The 20,605-nt window shown below is 36.0% G+C and overlaps 1 non-coding gene across 1 annotated transcript; it reads left to right on the forward strand.

Moving 5' to 3' along the window:
• The first annotated feature begins 3,031 nt into the window (after positions 1-3,031).
• LOC145117939 (small nucleolar RNA R71) lies at positions 3,032-3,137 on the forward strand. Its single transcript, XR_013712931.1, has one exon. It is a non-coding gene; the product is annotated as a small nucleolar RNA R71 (small nucleolar RNA).
• Positions 3,138-20,605: the final 17,468 nt, after the last annotated feature.

The following is a 20,605-nucleotide window of genomic DNA, read 5'->3' on the forward strand; positions in this document are numbered from 1 at the left end:
AAAATATGTATAAATATGTCAATATCAGAATACCCCACACTTATCTTTTGCTTGCCCCCAAGCAAAACTAATTTTTTAAGTCTAACTTTCATCACCAATATCACATAAAACAATCCATTTTGAACTCAACCATTATACCAAGTCCTCAATGCGCATATTTGTGTCTAAAATCCTAACAACTTCCCAATCCGAAATACGCACAATCCTTATGAACCTTCACCCCCTTAGTTTATATGACACTCATTATTGCAACCCTCCAAATTCATCCTCAGAAATCTTTATTAACCTCAAGGTATTTTTGTTTAAGCTTCCCAAGCATACATAATATAGAAAAATTACAACTTTGATACCACAATGGAGCTTTTGGAATTCTTCACTTCTTTGATATTTGCTCTTCGATTTTCTTTGAATTCAACACCTTTTTGTTCGATTTTTGGTATCTTCAATTTTTTCATGCTTCAGAATTTTTGATCTTTTGATCTTCATAATTTGATAGCTCCAAAAAATTTTCAACTTTATTTTTTGTAATTTTTTTTATAACTCACTTTTTTCGCTAAATTTATACATGCTTAAGCAAAGGTGTTTAACTTCAATCATTATTGGTTAGAGGTATTACTCTAAGTGCAATGACTACATAAGCTCTTATGGATGGATTTCAGGTACACGCTGCAAAATTTATTAAATCGTACAAACTACCAAATTATCTTTCATATCTCATGACTTTTCACTAGGAATGGAAAGCCACAAGTACACTATAACATATATGGGCCCAGGTAAACATTTGGGCTCTCATCGGATCATCCCACACAATACTAGCATTTAATTTGTTAATTATCACTAGATTTAATTTTAGATTATTATTTCAAATCTTTCTAATAATTTTTTTAATCCTAGTCATTTTTTAATTTTTTTTAATCAGAATGCTTTTTTTCCTAAATTCAACCCCCTACCCCACACTTAAATGATGCAATGTCCCCATTGCATACTAAAACAATTAAAGAACATAAAAATTAAAAATGAAGAATTGGGACAGACTCCCATTGGGTACTAGTGGTGAGATCGAACTCTGAGACTTGTGTGGAAAGCTTAGACTTCTTGTATAATTGTTGGAAACAGTACTTCTAGACCTTCTTCTTGTGAATGCAAATGTGTCGGATCGAATGAAATCAACGAACCATTCTTGAAAGATGTGCTGAACCGCTGCCACGACGTAGGAAAACAACGCCACGTTGTGGTGTCGAGGAAATGGTCATCAATGTCAAGAAAAATAATGTCGCCATGACGTGGTTTAAGGATGCCACATCGTGGTGTAATCAGATTCAGTCGCGATTAAAATTTTTGCCACGACGTGTTGATGATGTCCACATCGTCGTGTCTTCTCAGAGAATCTCCTAAGATTGAAACAGGTGGGCATGAACTCTTTGTAATGTGTAAGACCATTCCCACTCTTCTTCTCAGTAAATATGCTTCAAAATGCTTTTCTCTTCATTATGTGGGAACCCCACACTTATTTAAAAACTTGTTCTTCAATTATGATCTTCAAAAATCGCACGACTTCTTCAAATTAAGCTCCTTCACTGCTTCACTTTTGTTCAACACTACAAAATAAGATCAAGAACTAGAGAAAGGCATCATCATTCGGTTAAGGTAAAAGAAAGCTAAAACAAAAAATAAAACTAAAACTAAATAAAAAAGAAAAAAAAATGCAAACTCTAAAAACATCGGGTTGCCTCCCGACAAGCGCTTCTTTTTGAAGAGTCGTGAGTCAGACTCCTTCCCACTCTATGTTGCATTAGATGGAAGTGTAACCTCCCCGTTATCCATCATCTTGAGCCTTGTTCGTTTGTAGGCAACCCGTCAGTTGAATGCCTTTCTTGAGCTTTCTTGCATTGTTGGGTTGACAACTTCTTTGTGCTTTCGCTTAGGTTCTTTCCTCATTCCCATGTATTTAGCTTTTGTCTTGTCTCTTTCCAGATTTTTCTTGTCAAAATGAGGCACATCATATTCTTCTTCTTTTTCTTCAACTGTCTTTGTGACTTGATCTGGTGGCCTTGTAAAAGCAAACACCTCAAAAACCATTGGCGTTGACATTAGAGGTTTCGAATGCTTTTCTTCTTTTTCCAATTTCTCTTCAAGTTCTTTATGCTCCATGAACATTGTGTTTCCTTGCTTCACTAGATTTTCCTTGGCACGAGATGGGAAAGGAAGAGGTGGTCGATACGACTCAACAAAAGAAAAATCATAATATTCTTTTATTGCCCACGACGTGGCACTATTGCCTCCACGTCGTGGCGACTGGGTAGCTTCATGATACTGTTCTTCTTCTTTCTTTTTTACTTCGAGTGACTGATTAGACTCCTCTTCAAGGTCCTTCATATGCACCAATTCATCTTGTTCTTTTGTATCAACGTCCATGACTTGAGACATAGGGATTGACTCGACTTTTCTTGAAAGTAAATCCGATAACTTTTCTTGTACAAGTTTTGTTAATTGCCCAACTTGTGTCTGGATGCTCAAAATAGATGCTTGTTGATCTCTAAGTGTTGCATCATGTCTTTTTTCGCTAGCTTCCATGAATATGAATAGCATCGACTCGAGAGCATCTATCTTCTCGGATTAGACTCATTCTGGTTGGTAGAGATTATGCTCTAGTTGGTGATATTTTGCCGTGTCTTGAGCTCTTTTGTATTCCAATTCACAATCCCTTACAGAGTGAGGTCCTCCGCAAGATTCACATCTATCGTGTACTACATTAATTGAACCATCCATCTTTGTGAGCCTATTTTCCATGGCGTCGAGTTTCACCATTACAATCATTAAGGGTTCAGAAACTCCATCTATATTCGTTTTTCTTCTCGTGATATCCTCCCCCCTTGGGTTGTGATACTCCCTTGCATGCTTGGCGAATTCTTCATTTAAAGCTTTATTTGTTGTCGGATCCTTCTTTGTCATGGGACCTTGAGAGTCTAGAAGTTGGCGAATGCACACATTGACTCCATCATAAAATATCCATATTTCTTGTTGCACATTGAAGTCATGCTGAGGGCAATGTCGTAACAATCTCTTGTAACGCTCCCAAGCTTCGTATAACGACTCCCTTTCTAATTGTTGAAAATTTGTATGTTTCTTTTAAGCTTCGCCACTTTTGAAGGAGGGGTAAACTGGTTTATGAACTCAATCTTAAAATCAGCCCATGTCGTGATTGCTCCAAAGGGAAGTGATTTTAACCATTCTTTTGCTTCACCCTTCAATGTGACCGGTTACAGTTGAATCATCACTGCATCTTTACTCACGTTTGGAGCGTTAAAATAATTTGAAATCTCCACCACCTCTTCTATGTGCTTGTAGGCATCCTCGTTCTCCTTCCCATAAAAAGGTAGATCTTTTAGCATGCCAAGAATATGCACCGAAAGTTCAAACTTTGTCGTGGTTGGGATTTTTGGTGGATCAAGACCCAATCTATTTTCGTTCCTCATATGTCACTTCTACTCTTCCATTGTCATGGTCGTGATGTCCCCCATATTTCCTGCTAAAAAAACTTTAAAAAAATACGTAAAACGAACAAAAAGTAAATAAACTAAAAATTTACTGCAACGTAACCACGACGTGGCCAAGATGCCCACGACATTGTTGTTGATCAGACAGAAAAATAAATGCAGGAAAATTAACTTTTTATGGTTTTTGCCCCACAAAAAGGATCGAATAACTAAAAGCAGTTAAACTAAAAATCAAATAAGTCGTTCCCCAGCAACGGCACCAAAAAATTTGATGTGCACAGATTATACCTATCTGGTTTTAACTTTATAACCTAACGAACTTAACTAGCCAGAATGTACCTAGTCGAATTATTGAATAGTTAGGTAAGTCAGGTGTCGATCACAGGGAACGGTATTTAATTAATAAAATAACTACTAAAGATTAATCTAAAAACAAGAAAAAGTTAAATTGGTTTTTATCTGATTTTTCAAGTTCAGACAAACTTAAACGCTTAACTAACGATTTTAATCAATATACTAATAACACTTTCGTTTAGTTCGAATCCACTTTTTCTCTATGGTTAGTTACTAATTATGGATTATTAAAGGTGGTTACCAATTATTATGTAATTAGCAATTCAAGTCCAAATGTACTAATATTTTCACCAATTCATGAACTACCTTGTATGGTCATACATAAGCAAAACACAGAACTAGTTATTAATTATAGATGGGCTATGTATAATTTATCTAGGAAATTAAGCAAACACAATTATGGTCACAATTATGTTCTCCAGCACAGCTAAGTTTATTAGTTTTATTACTTGATCTAGATGTGGTCACTCCTAGCTCTAGCAATTTAATAGTCACTAAACTACTAGGTAAACAAGTTCATGTAATTTAATGGTCACTAAGCTACACTAAAGTTGAATTTAAGCAACAAAGTCACAAACTTTAACATGCTAGGTAATGATAATCAAACACAAGCACAAAACCAACTTTATAAAATCCATAAAATAATAAACTAAACCATAGATTCAAGTTTTCATCTAGCTAAACAAAAGTAAACTAATTTAGCTACTCATTACTGAAATTAAACACACAAATTCAATAGAAATCGACATCACTAAATAATGCAAACCGAATGTAATGATTTGATCTTCAAATTCTTAATCTTCAAGTAAACTCTCCTTCCAAAGTATGTTTTTCGCAGGTTTCTGACCTCCAAATTTGAATATCTCTCCAGAATATGTCTAAGCCAACCCCCTAAGTCGAATGAGCAAATGAATATTTGTAGTTTCCAAAAATCGTGTCTCACGTCGTGATCTCAGTAGAATTCATGTTCGGCAAGGAAATTGCATTTCGCGTAGCTATCTTCTATAAGAATCAATCTCACTTCGTGAGATTATAGTCCTCACGCCGTGATAACTGGGAATTAGCATTTGGCACACAAACAAAAGTTGTCCGAAATTTTGTCTAGCTTTCAGATCATTTTGAATCTCATCAATCGGAGTTACCAGTCATGAGATATGGTCAAAATACTGATGAGGGGTCAAGTTGTCCAACAACATCATTTTTGTATATTTTTCAGCTCCAGTCCTCCAAGTATCCAACTTTTGTCGGTTTGAATCTTTTTCTTTGAGAATGTCCACTTTTGGCTGTAAAATACAATTTAAACATTATAAGTACCAAATATCTTTGCGATTAACCAAATTATATCTTAAATGTATTAAAATACTGCCTAAAATATGTATAAATATGGCAATATCATTTGTTGCATACAGAGAATAAAGGATCCTCGCATTTTAGGATCCTGACATTTTAGGATCCGGGTGCTTGAAGATCCTAACACACAAGGATCCTAAACACTTAAGGATCCCGACTTCCAAGAAGCTTGAACATGTGAACTTTCAAGGATCCTGATTGTCACACCCCCAGCCGTCGGCGGAAACACCGGGCAGTGTAACGTCATTTCTTGTATCATAGTTATCAACTTCCTGAAAACACATGCATTTTAAAATATGTCAACATAAAGTTGGTGAGGCCACATGTTTTGACTCCATATAAAAATTACATTTTCCAAGTTCAAAAGATTAGTTTTGAAAGTATCATTTTGACTCTCCAACGTTTACTATATATATCCTAGGTATAAAAGCTTACTTACCAAATAAGTAGTTTACCTATAAGTCTCATATACTATGAATATAAGTGTTTGTAATTCCATACAAATGAATGTTGCTACGTATAAATCTTATTTCAATTCTATACGAGTAAAAACCGCTACGTATAAATCTATTTCAATTCTATACGAGTAAAACCGCTACATATAAATCTATTTCAATTCTATACGAGTATGTGTGGTAGGTATAATTATCTACTTAATATAAAAGTAGTATACCTCCCAGTTTTTTGTACTTAGAGTATAAGTGCTTGGGAAACTTATACTTAACATTAATACTTGTATAACGACAAAGTATAATGCTTCTAACAATTTGCTACCATGAGTCCGTAACCACGGCTATATGACTAGTTTCAAACCTCTGCTTGATGCTACAAGTTTCGCATCTTAAGATAAGTTCCACACGCTTCATCAACGTAGGAACAATAAACAAATAAAAGGCCAGTACGTCACTCGCTTAAGTTTGGTTGTAGCTAGCAACCACGAGTAGGGTTGTCAACCCGTATCTTATTCATACACGACTTCCTCGCTCACACGGGATTAGCGGTTACAGGTCAGAGGATTTTCCTAAGATTTCCAATCTTAGTTAATGAATACGATAACTCATGTAGACTTGTCGAGTTCCGTTAGTTCTAGTAGTAAAATCATATTCGTGTCTAAAACCCTAAGTTATTAGACTATGCTTTAAACATTACTCCTAATATTTATAATACTTAGGAAGTACAACAGCTATAATTAGAATTAAAAGCAGGTTTTATCTTAACATAAAACCAATAATAACAACATATAACGTTCCGAGTTTTATCTTGACATAAAACCAATAATAACAACGTACATATCAATTAACATATAGAAATTCCGAGTATAACTCTGGAACTATATCGCACACAACATGTATATAGAATCCTAAGTATAACTCAAGATCTACATTAGTACAAGAACATGCTAACAAGTTGATAATAGTTATATATATTCAAAATATTATATTTAGAATAACTATATCCCGGTTAATATAACTATCTACGTTGATACTAATATACCATCATATAGACATAATAGTAACATATATACAATATTTAGCATGAGTTTTCCCCCGAAAATATTAGAAAGTGGGGCCGTGAAACTCACGCTAGTAGCGTGATTTTATGTAATCTAAGCAGAAACGGTCAGCGGTACGAGGTCGTCGGGCTCGAGATGCAAGAGGGCTTCAACAAAGGAGAGATGAGGAAGGAGATCAGGTGTGAGAAAACAAATGGCCGAACTTACTATTTATAGGAAGATTTTTGGCCTCTCACGTTGTGAGCCATATAGTCTCACGTCGTGAGCCATGGCTGGTCATCCCGTAGACTTGCCATTTGCGTCCCTAGCTTCGGAAGGTGGCCATGTGACTCCTCACGTCGTGAGATATCCCTGATCACGTCGTGAGCTTAGAACTTATCCCTTCGTAGCCTCGTCACGCACCTTCTAGATCCGAAATGTGGCAAAATGACTCCTCACGTCGTGAGTTTCTATGCTCACATCGTGAGCTCAGTTAGATTAGGGTTTCTGACAGCTGTATCTTCGGAAGGTCGTAACTTTCGCATACGAACTCCATTTTTGACGTTCGTTATATGCACGCGTAGGTATTTATGAGTACTAAAACTCTCTTTTAGACTCCAATAGTTAATTCTAAGTCTATTTTAAATTCCTCTTATTATAGAGATTTATAGTGTTCGGTTTATCATAACTTCTTCATGCGAAGTCAGATTCAGACGTTCTCTATATTTTTGGAATAGTATGGACGTATACTTTGAGTTGTATCATAAATAAAGTTCATATTTATATTAGAATTATCATGAAATACATAGTGAGTTTACTACATTACTTCTTTTGACAAAACCACATTACATGATTGGTATAATCATATGTGATTATTATTGACCTATTTTGACTAGTGATACACTGATGTCCAAGGGACCACTGAGAGCCCCTTAACTAAAAGCATCAGATAATTCATAATACGAATCTCCTAAGAATAGAGTCTGATCATCTCTCCTACGAATAAGGGTACTCGATCCCCTCTAAGGTTTAAAGAGTTAATTACGTCTTTCACACGAGTTAAGGTTTATACACCTCGCTTGGACGCACGATATCTAACTATGGGATGTGAATAAAGGGATCATTTCACGCCTGAGTGACTTGGCAACACTCTTATTTCTGAACATAAGTTAAGATCCTTAAGTACGAACCCAAGGTTTATAACATTTACATGTTATCTTAAGTTGGGATCTTTCCCAAAAAATTCCTAAGGTTTATAACATTTACATGTTATCTTAAGTTGGGATCATCCCCAAAAAAATCCTAAGGTCGATAGCACTTACATGTTATCTTAAGCTGGGATCATCCCTAGAAATCTCTTAAGGGTTATAACATTCACATATAGGGATTTTCCCTTGAAAACGCATGAAGCTAATAACATTTTTTTCATAAGGTTTGGGATCATTCCCATAATTCACTGAAAGATTGTAACATTAACATGTCACCTTAGTTTGGGATTCTTCCTGAAAACTTGCCATTAGCTAAAGATGGGATACTCCCCAGAAAATGAACAAAATGCATAGCGAAGTCTTTCCTCAAGCTAAGGTTAAGGATCCTTCCTTAAATTTGATAAATGAAGACCCTTCCTAACAAGCTTCTAAAGCAAAGGTCCTTTCACATGATAGCATCAAGATCATACAAAGACAAGGAATTCATGACTTCGAATTTTTCTAAAGATTGCCAGGTTTCATCTATCCTTAAAGAACTCTAAGTAAATTTTGAGGATCCTAAACATTTTAAGATCCTAAACAAAGATTATTTGGTTACCAGAACTTAAGTCTTTGAGTTTAAAAGGGTTACATATAATTTACTAAGAGATTTTTTAGGATTATTTACAGGAACTAAGTTCTCCAGGATCCAAATGATCTAAGGATCCTAGTATCACAAACAATTATGCAGGATGGTCAAAAGAAAGATGTGAAAATAAAATACAACCATTGTATTAAAAAAAGGGTCGTGCACCAACCCACCAAAAGTTGATTGTTCTACATCCCAAATACACAAAAAGTTATTTAAACTAATCTATGCAGACCTAGACCTTAGCTTGGTCATCATCGGCTGTGTCTTTCTTCTCCCCTCCTTCGGTCAGCTACAATATAGGATCCTGATTGACGGTATCAGGCTTGCCAGTCAACTTGGCTAGTGCCTCGTGCCAACCATCCATGTCCCAGGAACATGCATTTTCCAGATCCTCTGCAAGACAGATCTTGGCCTCCCAAACAGCCACTGCAACACTGACCTTTGCATCGGAGTTCACCTCCTTCATCTCGAGCAATTGCTCCTCCTCCTTTTCACCCTTCTCCTTGCGGAGCAGCTCCACTCTCTTCAATAGATCATCGTTAGATCAGCGGAAACGTGATCATAGACCTGAAACGAAGACATAGTAGATCAGCAAAAAGTAGAGTACAAGTCGAGAATAATACCAAAACTTACAGCTTGGGTCAAAGAGACCAACTTCTGGAGCGCATCCTCAACCCCTAGGCTCTCTAACGATAGACTTGCAGACTCAACAATTTTCCTTTTCCAGGATCCCAGAGTTTTCACTGTTAAGTCAATGGCCGATCTTTTGGGAGGAAGAGAAGACGAGCTCTTTTCCTTTTTCACTGTTAGCTGATCCCTAGACATGTCTGTATCAAGGTCAGCAAGTGTGAAGCGAGCACTGTAACGAGTAATATTGGATCCTAAACATAACAGAAAAATATTAGGATCCTTCATCATAAGAAAAAACAATCAGGGATCCTTACTTGTCGACATGAGGTCGGTGGCAGAAGAGCTTTTTGCAAAGTGGATTGTTCAAATCGAAAGGATCTCTCGGCTTCAGATAGGGACAAAAACTTCTCAATCTTCTCCTACGAATCCTGAGCAACGGGAACAAGCTCTTCGAATTTAAAAGCTGCAAAAAATCTAACAAAAATAAGAAGAAATGAATTCCAGGATCCTTACATTAGTATGAAAGAATCCTACCCTTCTTTACCCAAGCATCCGGCAGGAGATCCCCATCAAGAACAAAGTCACGTCTCACAAAAAAAGTATTTTTCTTTCCAAGCTCTGTCGTTATGTTTGGTTTTCAGGACAATAGGATATTTGAGGGTTTTGACTTTAAGAAGAAAGCGAGAATTCCCGAAGGTCGTAAGATCATACATACAGGCTAGTTCAGGAATACCTATGTCAAGGGCTTTTGATTGGTTCACTTGGTCGATCCAATATAGGATCCTCCAAATGATACGCATGGCCTGAATATATGAGATCCCATTCACCTTGAAGAACTGAGAGACAATTCCAGAAAAATGGTATTTTAGCCCCATGGAGAAGGGATATTCGGGAAAGCATAACCAGGAAGGAGAAACAAAGTTTGGTTGGATGAGAGGACCAAAAGACCTGAAAACGGCTTCAGGAGGGAAGGCTCCATTGCGTCTCAAAGACTTAATGTCATCATCTCCAAAGGAACACGTCTCCTCGTAGGAAAGAATCCTTTGGTCAATGAATTCGTCTTCAGGAAGAGCTAGAATGTTTTTGCGAGAAACGTCCGTTTTTCTACCCATAATAAAAGAAGTAAATGTTGGATTAGGTGTCTAAGCCCATAACTATAATTTGTATGTACTTGATTTGATATGTAGCATGGTCCTTTTGGGTTGCCTTCACTCATGCAACTTGACAGGATGACTAGTTGAGAGAGAGTAGAATTTATTATGTGAAATAATAAATCGGTACTCAAATGATTTTATTAATATATTATAAGATTAATATATTATTTGGAAATCATATTATTAATTAGTGATTAATCATAAATTAATTTGATATTAATTTTGGGATTAAATGAACTGATTAATAATAGAGGGGCAATTTTGCAAATCATTGATAGTTGCAAAACTGGGCTATTGGACTCCTTAATTAGGAGTGGACGAAATCCTATAGGGGGGCCCTATATATTTTGTCCAAGGTCTCAGAAGGAGGATTCCATGGGCTACTTGAGCCTTAAGCAGGTTTTAGGGTTTCCTCCAGAAACCCTACCAGCCCACAGCTATATAAAGAACCCCATGTCATGGGATTTTCGGCCTATGCATAAGAATTCATAACCGTAGCCGAAAATCCTTGTCTCTCCAACTCATCCTTTGCATTGGGTGTTTGTGACTCCATTAGAGGTGCAACACTTGGGGCACTAAGCTTTCAAGAGTCAAGGACTTCAAGGATTGTCTTGTTATTGCAATATAACAAGTGAGATAATCTTCTAATCCTATTTCATATATGAATTTCAAAATTATATGCTAGTATATAGGATTATTGCTTTGGTATTCAATTTGTATATTCAATAGAGAAAAACTTATATCCAAAGCAATTAGGGTTGCATGATCACATAGGAATGTAGATATGTTCAAAACCCATCAGTGGTATCAGAGCCTAGGATGTTTTTCAGTTGAATTGATGCAATAGTGAATTGTCCAAAGAACAAGAAAGTCGAAATCTGCTGTCTGGAGCATGGACTCGACGAGTTCAATATAGAACTCGACGAGTTGCTTGAACTCGACGAGTTAACTCATCAGTTTCCAGATTTTTCGATTTTCTGATCAATTTTTTAATAGGATAATTACCATAGCTCATTTTTATTGGCTAAAATCGATTTTTCTGAATGGTAACATGATATCCTTATCAAAATTAAAAGATTTGGTTAAAATTGGATAATATAAGATTATTTTGATTCAAAGATTTATCCTAGTATTTTTTTTAAAAGTTTTAAAATACACCCCTTTGGTTTTATAGTTTGAATTTAAACTTAAAACTTTTAATTTTTGGAAACTTAAATGGTTAAACCCTAGTGTTTTAAATAGTTTGAAAATACACCCTCATGGATTTTATTAATAAGATTAATTAAGTGTTTAATTAAAAGAGAGAATTAATAAATCCATAATATAGTTTAAATTTAATTAAATTAAAAGTCTAATTTATTAAAGGATTAAACCACTTAGTATTTTAAATGTTTAAAATACACCCTTATACTATATAAAATTAAAAGGTCTAATATATTATATATGTATAAGTAAAAAGTTAGTCTTAGTATTAGTAGGTCTCATTCACGAAGTTGGTCTATAAGGTGTTTAAGGAAGCGGCATGTAAAATGACTGTCATTGGGTATCCACTCTTACCCACCACGCCCTTGACTTGGTGAGGGTCGTTAGCCGAACGGGTTTGATAGGACATTAAATCTCATTAAAAGTATAATGAAAATACAAAGTAACTAAATGCTTTTCTAAATTCCCAAATCTTAGCTACTTTAGGGAAAATGTGAATTTGATGCTAATCCATGAAATTGAACATTACACATTATTGGTCAGTTAGTGGAGCGTGTACGGTTAACCGGCACACTAATTTGGACTAATGAAGGATGGAAATGGGTAACTCATAAATTATCATAGATCGATGGAGCGTGTGTGGTTAACCGGCACATTGATTAGGTGATAAATAGCATCGAGAGTATCAAGCTAATTTGCATGGTTATTCAAACCTTGTTTGTGATCCTCGGTATCCCAGTCACAAACTTGAAGGGCATAATCGAGATTAAACATGCCATTGAAGAGTTCAATCAAGCTCAAAAGATCTAGGAATTTCATTTAAAACCTAATTCATTTAAAATTTCGTTTTCGTGGTGGAATTGGTAAATCGTCATTTACCTACCTTCAAATAATTTGCAATTGTATTACATCATTCCTCTTCCGAATTGTGAATTATTGTGTTGGGTCCTAGCATTAATATTTCATTTGGGTGATATATTAAGGATTAAATCAGCTTATTTGAATTTTCTCCCTTTTATAGATGTCTGGTTCTAACAACTATGGTCTTCCTCATCCTTTTGGAAAAAGCTTTCCTCATGAAGATGATATTCCACGTGTCGATCAAGGTGAAAGATTAATCCCTTATTTGTGCATTGATGGAACTAGAAATAATATTTCACTCCCTCCACCTCCTCCAGTAATTCTCCCTAACCCGCGTTTTCGTCGACTTGAAAAGTTCAAAGTCACTCAAGCCCTATTGGCATGCAAACACCAAGATGGAAGTTCTGTGTGTGCACACATTCTAAAGATGAAGCTGCACATTGATAGAATGGGAATGTTGGGTGTCGTTTTTCCGAGGAAGCTGGCTGTTGACTTGGTTCTTCAATCACTTACTGAGTCATATAGTCAGTTCGTTAAGGACTACAATATAACAGACCACGATGTGACCCTAATCGATCTGACATGTTTGCTAATTGTTGCTGAAGCAACAATGCTTTGGTGCACTGGTCAAGAAAATTTGTTTGGAGGATCTATTTCCCAAATTTCCATGGACCTTGACAATGGCAACATTGGTAGTCCAGAAAAGGTTTCTCTTCCCAATGGAATGGGATTGGCCAAGGTCAAACCATTTGACCATGTGGTAAAGAGAAAGGCCAGTTCTGAGATAGTCCCATGTGTTGTCCCTGAAGAGTCTATATGTTTCTATTACCAAGTGAAGGGACATTGGATGCAAAGCTGTCCTGTCTACCTGAAAGATCGCAAATATGGTAAAGTCAAATTGTAAGACTCCACTTCAGGTACATCCACTATCTAACTCTGTTAAGTTCCTATTTATAGATTCTTATTACATGATGTGTTACTCACATTTTGATGTTTTATATGATCGAAGAGAAAGAAGGAAACTTAAAAGAAGAGTAAACTGAGTCTGATCGTGAAGAGATGGATTTCGGTCGCATGGTTCAATGATCAGATTTTTGAGATGCTGCTTAGGAGTTATGATAGATTGCTTAGGAATATCTAGAAACATAGTTTTCATTTGTACTTGCATTGTAAGGACAAGTTTTCCGCATTTTATCAATAAAATAAATTTTGATTTTATCTTATTTTACGTTTTCTTGCAATGGCATTTATGAAAAAAAATGGTGTTTGTATTTCTATTGTTAGCAATGTTGAAAAGGGATTTGATTATTAGTTATATCACTTGCGGTAGAGTCATAATTTACCAAGTGAGGAAGGATTCTCATCAACCAAGTTTCAATTGGACAGAAAGTTGGAATCATGCGAGTTGTATTGTGTGATGTATGAGAATCTTGGTCTTTGGGAAATTAAGACTAATTCCTTGTTCACATGTATATGTGAGTCAAGTGAAGGATTGAAGGATCTAGTACACATTGATGTGAACTGTTCAGATCCACACAAAGGATGATAAGTCTATTTGTCATGATTTACTGATAGTTCAGTAAATATGATTATACTTATAAGATTAAGTGTAATTCTGATACATTGAAAAAAGTTTCAATGTATAGCAGAACGAATGAGAAAAATCAAATTGGGCAGAAAGATAAAAGTTTCTTCAATCTAAAAGGAAAGGAGAGTACTTTAGTATCATGTTTTATGATCATCCTAAAGATTTGAAACCACGTCACAATTGATCCTCTAAGGACACCTTAGTGCATTTATATGACTAAGAAGAGGAATCGGGTATTGTTGAAATGGTTAAATCAAGAAGATGAGTCATATTTCGTTCCAGTGACAAGTTAGAGTCATACTCTAGTTACTCCAAGTTGTACCTTGAGTAACATGTTCTAAGTAGGGTTACAACACCTCATGAAATGTGGAGTAGAAATGTTTTCTAACTCTTGCACATTTGAAATTGGTAGTGGTGATGTTTTGGATAAAACAAAGACCAACTAAGACCAATTATATGAAGTGTTTCTTGATGAGAACCCACACTAACTCTTGAGTATTTGTTTGTCAAGAAATGTTCCTTAACAGAGAATCTTATATGTCAAGAAGATAGTGGGAGTCTTGTTGATCTTGAAAAATTTCAAGAATAAACCTTTTAGTAATCACTAGCACATGACTTGAGGTTGATAACCTATCGTGTTGACATATTCTTGTTTCTATGCCCATTCCAGTTAAGTTGACTATGCATGTGAGTTGTCATTTGATTGCATAAGGCAAAGCACATTAATAAGTGAAAGTACATTGATTTGTATGGGTGGGTTGCTCAATAACTTGGAAGCACTAGTAGGCCGGCCCCTGTGCTACCAGAAGGCAAGAAATTAAGATTAAGCAAGTTCAGTCCATATGAGTTTGAATTTGTCATAAACCTTGTCTTATGATAGTGGTTGGAAATGACAAATTCACATGGACAGGAACGCATGCATCATAAAATCTAAGTGGCAAGAGGTTTCTCTACTTCATGAAAATGATTGTGAGGAAACGCTTTCGCTAGTAGATTTTAAAGGATTGATTAATATCTTTATAGTTAGCAGTTGTGGTAATTGCGTTCTCAAATTCGAATATGATTACAACATCCCTCTTCATAGTTCGAATTGTGAGAAATGGCAAATAGTTTGAACATTCAGGACTTACTGCTATAAGTTCTGAAATGGTTTAGACACGCACATAAGCTATCTAATGAAAGGTGTATGAGCTTAAGAAGTCTATATAATGACTTATCAAAGCATCACGTATCAGAAATCTGAACTTTGGTAAGAAATTCAATGTGTATTGATTTTTAGAAGTCCAGCTGATTTCTGGGTACATGTCAAAGCTAGTGGGAGCATAATTGTTATGCTAGTAAGAATGTAATTATTATGCTAGTGGGAGCATAATTATTATGTTAAGTGTTGCAAGTTAGCAATGCTATTTATAGGAAACAAAGTTCTAAATTTGCAAAGTTGCAGAATTTGGAAATTGTTTCTCTATAGTAAGGCTTAAGAGAGAGGGTATTTATACTTCAACTCGAATCTAAAAGCTTAGATTGAAATTTTAATGGAACTTAGTCATGAACGTATATGAATATCATGTTGAAGTTATTCAACATAGGAAGATTCGATATATGGAAATATCATAGCAACAGACTGTCAAGTCTTAATGTAAGACATTGTGTATCGAATCCCATATGATGCGGGTATAGGATCGATTGCATATGCTATAATATTCACTGGTTTTGATTTTCCAAATGGCTAGGGCATTAAGAGGGAAAAAGGAATAGAACCTGACATGACTAAAGTTGTTAAACAACTGTCAAGGACAATCTGATATTTACTAAAGATTGGTTGCTTGTGGACAGTTGGAAGTATAGTATTAATCAGGACGGGTCATATTGACATGTTCTGAATAGAGGTAACTCTTGTTCAGAATTGATAGTCATATGGAAATATGGAAATGTTTCCATTATGGGAGTTGGATATTGAGAATCTATATGTAAGTTAGAAACTTTTATGCAAGAAGGATGTTCAAAGGAATGTACTTTGAATGTGAGACTTCATTTCCATGGAATTGTTTTGTAACAAATCTCCAATGGAATGTCTTGTAATATCATTGGCAAAGTCTATGTGACTTTGGTGCCTTGACATTACAAAAGGATCATTGCATGTAATTTTAGACTCTAACAGATTCTTGTGGTGGCAAAATTTTGTATTCTTACACTTGTAATAAGGATTTGGAATTGTGAAATGAGCATCATTGGAAATGTGTTCAATTGATCTATTTCACAAAGAAAGGACCATAGATAAACATAGTGTTCATGCTTGGAGCATGGGATGACTATTATTTTAATTGAAGTATTAAGTTGATTGTTCGAAACATTATACAATGAATAAGGTCTAATCAATATGGTGATTAAATAATAAGTGTTTTATTTATATTCAAAAGTTTTGAGACCATATTGGATTAGGTTGTTCTTGTGTTTCACTTCTCATGTTTTACTTCCCGAATAATTGGATTATTCAAACATCCACGGTCAAGGAAGCGGTGGGTGAGAGTGGACACCCATTAAGCTGCCATTTTATAGGCAACAACCTTATACCCCCCTTATAGACCGGCTTCGTGAATGAGGCCTACTAATGGTAAAACGAGTTGATCTTATATATATATATATATATATATATATATATATATATATATATATATATATATATATATATATATATTATTAACTTATAATATTATAAAGTATAAGGGTTGAATTTTAACTTTTAAAATTCTAGGGGTTGGAACTAAAGTTTTCTAAAGTGACTTTACATGTTCCAAAACTTGAGGGGAAGTTTTGTAACTATTCAAAACTCTTCAACTTCATAACTTATGAGTTATTACTTTATTAAAATGAAGACTCTTCATTTTATGTAACCTATGTGTTCATTAATGGACTTTAAAAGGAGTGACTTTTGGTAATCCATAACTTGAGGACAAATTACGGATTCCATTAAAACACATAATGATCAAGAATTAACTAACAAACAATTTGAAAATAATTCCTTTGATCTAACAAAACTCTTAAGCATATGAACATTTATATCAACAATTTCAAGAATCATATAAACACATATAAAACTTGAAATTTTGATAATAGCCATTGTAAATGGATTAGCATAACCATTACACCATCTAAAACAAGTTTTATAAGACCAAAACAGTTTAAGGTAATGTTTCTAGTCCATTTCTAGCAGCAAAACTCGAAAATCTGCATTCAGGGCCTCCTACTCGCCGAGTGCAAGAACCTACTCGACGAGTAGGATGAAATAACACATGGACTCGTCGATTCCCCCCATGGACTCGGCGAGTTCACTCAGCAGAATGCAGAAATCTTGAGTTTTTCCAACAATTTGCATCACGTATCAAGAAAACAAGCCTAAGCTCTAATACCACTGAAGGGTTTGGAGCATTCTAACACTTCTAAGGTGTACATGCAACCCTAGAAACCTTGGATCTATGTTTTACTAAGATACATGCAAATTTGATTTTCCAAGGTTCTTAACCTAACTAGCATGGCATGGGGAACTTTGAAACATAAAGCTAGTAGGAGAACATACCTTTCTTGTTGCTTGGATATCTTGAGAACCTTGTGAGCCTAGCACCTCAAGTGTGATGCCTCAAATGTTTCACACAACACCACAACTCTTGGAATAACTTTGAGAGAAGTCCACACACACTCAAAATCGGCTAGCCCTCTTGTTCTCTCTTAGTGACCGATTTTGCTAGTAATGGAGCTTCTTATATAGTGTGCCACATGTAGGGTTACTCCATGTAAACCCTAATGTGCATGGCTTTTCATATTTCATGATCCATGGGTTTATAACCTCCATGGACTATCCATGGAGCACCTTATGGGTTTTAGCCCAACTTAATAAACCATGGATCATTAGCCCCCTATAAAAGAATGGATGATTTACACAATCAACCCCATATATTTAATTAGTCTCCTTTTGATCACCAAATTAATTCTAAATTAATTCTTGATCAATACTAATTAAATAATATTATTAATATATTAGAACTTATAATATATTAATAAATCATAAGTGTCCTTTCTCTCATTTAGTCTATCCAAGTGTTGCAATGCCATGCAACCCAAATGGACCATGCCAACCGGGTCAAGTACATTCCAAAAATAGTTATGAACTTAGACACCTAATCCAACAGTCTCCCATTTGGATAAGTCTAATAACTATAACTGCAAGAATGACTTCAGGAACCGATCAGCAATCGTAGCTCTTTCAAAGTCTCGCGGAACTGAGATGATGATGATATGCCATTTAAGATAAGTGATCATATAATCCTCTGTTCTAGACATCAGCCGGACAAATACATGGAACAATGTCGTACTTATTGTCCAACAGTTTCTTTCCCTATTTCCGATTTGTTTGACATAGAACTTAATCAAACACATCAATTTAGTTCTGACCGGGCCCGATACATAGGTCACAACAAAATCATCGAGGGGCCCAGATATCGCTTCTAATCCAAGAAGGAACAGATAAACTTCGACTCATATGCTTGTTCTACTACTTGTTGAATTATACACAAAGGCACGTTTTATAACATCGAGTTACCAATGCGTTTTCGTACAATCAATGTATAACCAACTCATAGTCAACAACTCATATCTCTAGGTTTGAAGACTTATATGATATTACCGTCTCACGATCACTCGAGATAAATTCCATGAAATGATACAAGTGAGCGTGGGTTAAATCCAATACTCAGAACTTATGAGCACTCATGAATGTTGTAGCAACCCTTGATATGTCCAACACTTTAGACATCTACAAGCCAGCTTCATGACAGTCTTGATTCATATCTACTTCCAACATATGACCGACTGTGAAGAATTTGAATAATATGATATACCATAACATAATTATTCTGGAAGTCAAAACATGCAAAATGAAATGATAGTAAACGATTGTCAGCAGATAGCAACACTTTACTTATAAATAAACAACAACTTTTATTTATCATCAAATGTCAATTACACTTTACAAATTTCAAAGCTATCTAATTTCTAAAACTAATATCATCCTTTAGCACTATGCGTCTCGCATGTTGTAGATGCTTAACCCTACCCAGTCCCTTCGTGAGGGGATCTGTTGGGTTCTCATCCGATGATACCCTCTTTGCCACGAGGAGTCCTTCTTCTATTCGATGTCTGATGAAATGGTATTTTCTGTCGATGTGTCTGGATCTTCCGTGATCCCTTGGTTAAGGAAAATGCACTTTCACTATCACAGAAAATCTCCATAGGCTCCTTTATAGTTGGTACAACTCCAAGATCTACAATGAAGTTCTTTAGCCATATAGCTTCCTTTGCTGCCTCGCTTGTTGCTATATACTCTGATTCGCAAGTTGAATCAGCCACTGTCTCCTGCTTGGAACTTTTCCAAGTAATTGCTCCTCCGTTTAAGGTAAAGACCCAGCCTGACTGAGAGCGGAAATTATCCCTATCAGTCTGGAAGCTAGCATCACTATACCCTACTACTCTCAAGTCATCACTCCCACCGAGGGTAAGGACCCAGTCCTTAGTCCTCCACAGGTACTTGAGAATGTTCTTTACCGCAGTCTAGTGAGCCTTGCCAGGGTTCCCCTGATATCTGCTGACCATGCTCAAAGAAAAGGCCACATCAGGACGAGTACAAGTCATAGCATACATGATCGAGCCTACAGCGGAAGCATACGGTACTCGACTCATCTCAGCTATCTCAGCCTCTGTACTCGGGCTCTGAGTCTTACTCAATCTGGCGTTACTCTGGATCAGTAACTCTCCTTTCTTGGAATTCTGCATGCTGAACCTATTCAGCACCTTATCCAAGTAGGTACTCTGACTAAGTCCAATTAGTCTCTTACTCCTGTCTCTCAAAATCCTTATCCCTAGGATACAGGCAGCTTCACCAAGGTCCTTCATAGCGAAACACTTCCCAAGCCAGGAATTCACTTCCTGCAGAGTTGGGATGTCATTTCCTATGAGTAGTTTTTCATCCACATACAATACCAAAAAGCTAACTATACTCCCACTAGCCTTGACATATACACAGGACTCATCTTCGCTCCTCGAAAAGCCAAACTCTTTGACTTTCTCATCGAAACAAAGATTCCATCTGCGAGGTGCTTGTTTCAATCCATAGATGGATTTCTCAAGCTTACACACTCTATTAGGGTACTCTGTACTGACAAAACCCTCTGGCTGACTCATGTAAACATCTTCAGCCAACTTTCCATTAAGGAAAGAGGTTTTGACATCTATTTGCCATATTTCATAATCATGAAATGCAGCAATGGCTAACATAAACCTAATAGAATTAATCTTTGCTACTGGTGAAAAGGTCTCATCATAATTAACTCCCGGAGTTTGATAAAAGCCCTTTGCAACCAGTCGCGCCTTATAAGTGTGTACATTACCATCCATGTCGGTCTTCTTCTAGAAGATCCATTTGCACCCGACTGTCTTACGACCTGGGACATTGTCAACCAAGTTCCAAACTTGATTTTCATACATGGATTGTATCTCGCTATCCATAGCCTCTTTCCATTTAGCAGCCTCAGGGCCTATCATGGCGTCCGTGTAGTTGTTAGGTTCATCCAGACTTACCAGTGTGTTA

This window comes from Lactuca virosa, chromosome 5, assembly GCF_052849685.1.
Source record: "Lactuca virosa cultivar CGN04683 chromosome 5, Lactuca_virosa_CGN04683_v6, whole genome shotgun sequence".
In the NCBI taxonomy this organism is placed as follows: Eukaryota; Viridiplantae; Streptophyta; class Magnoliopsida; order Asterales; family Asteraceae; genus Lactuca; species Lactuca virosa.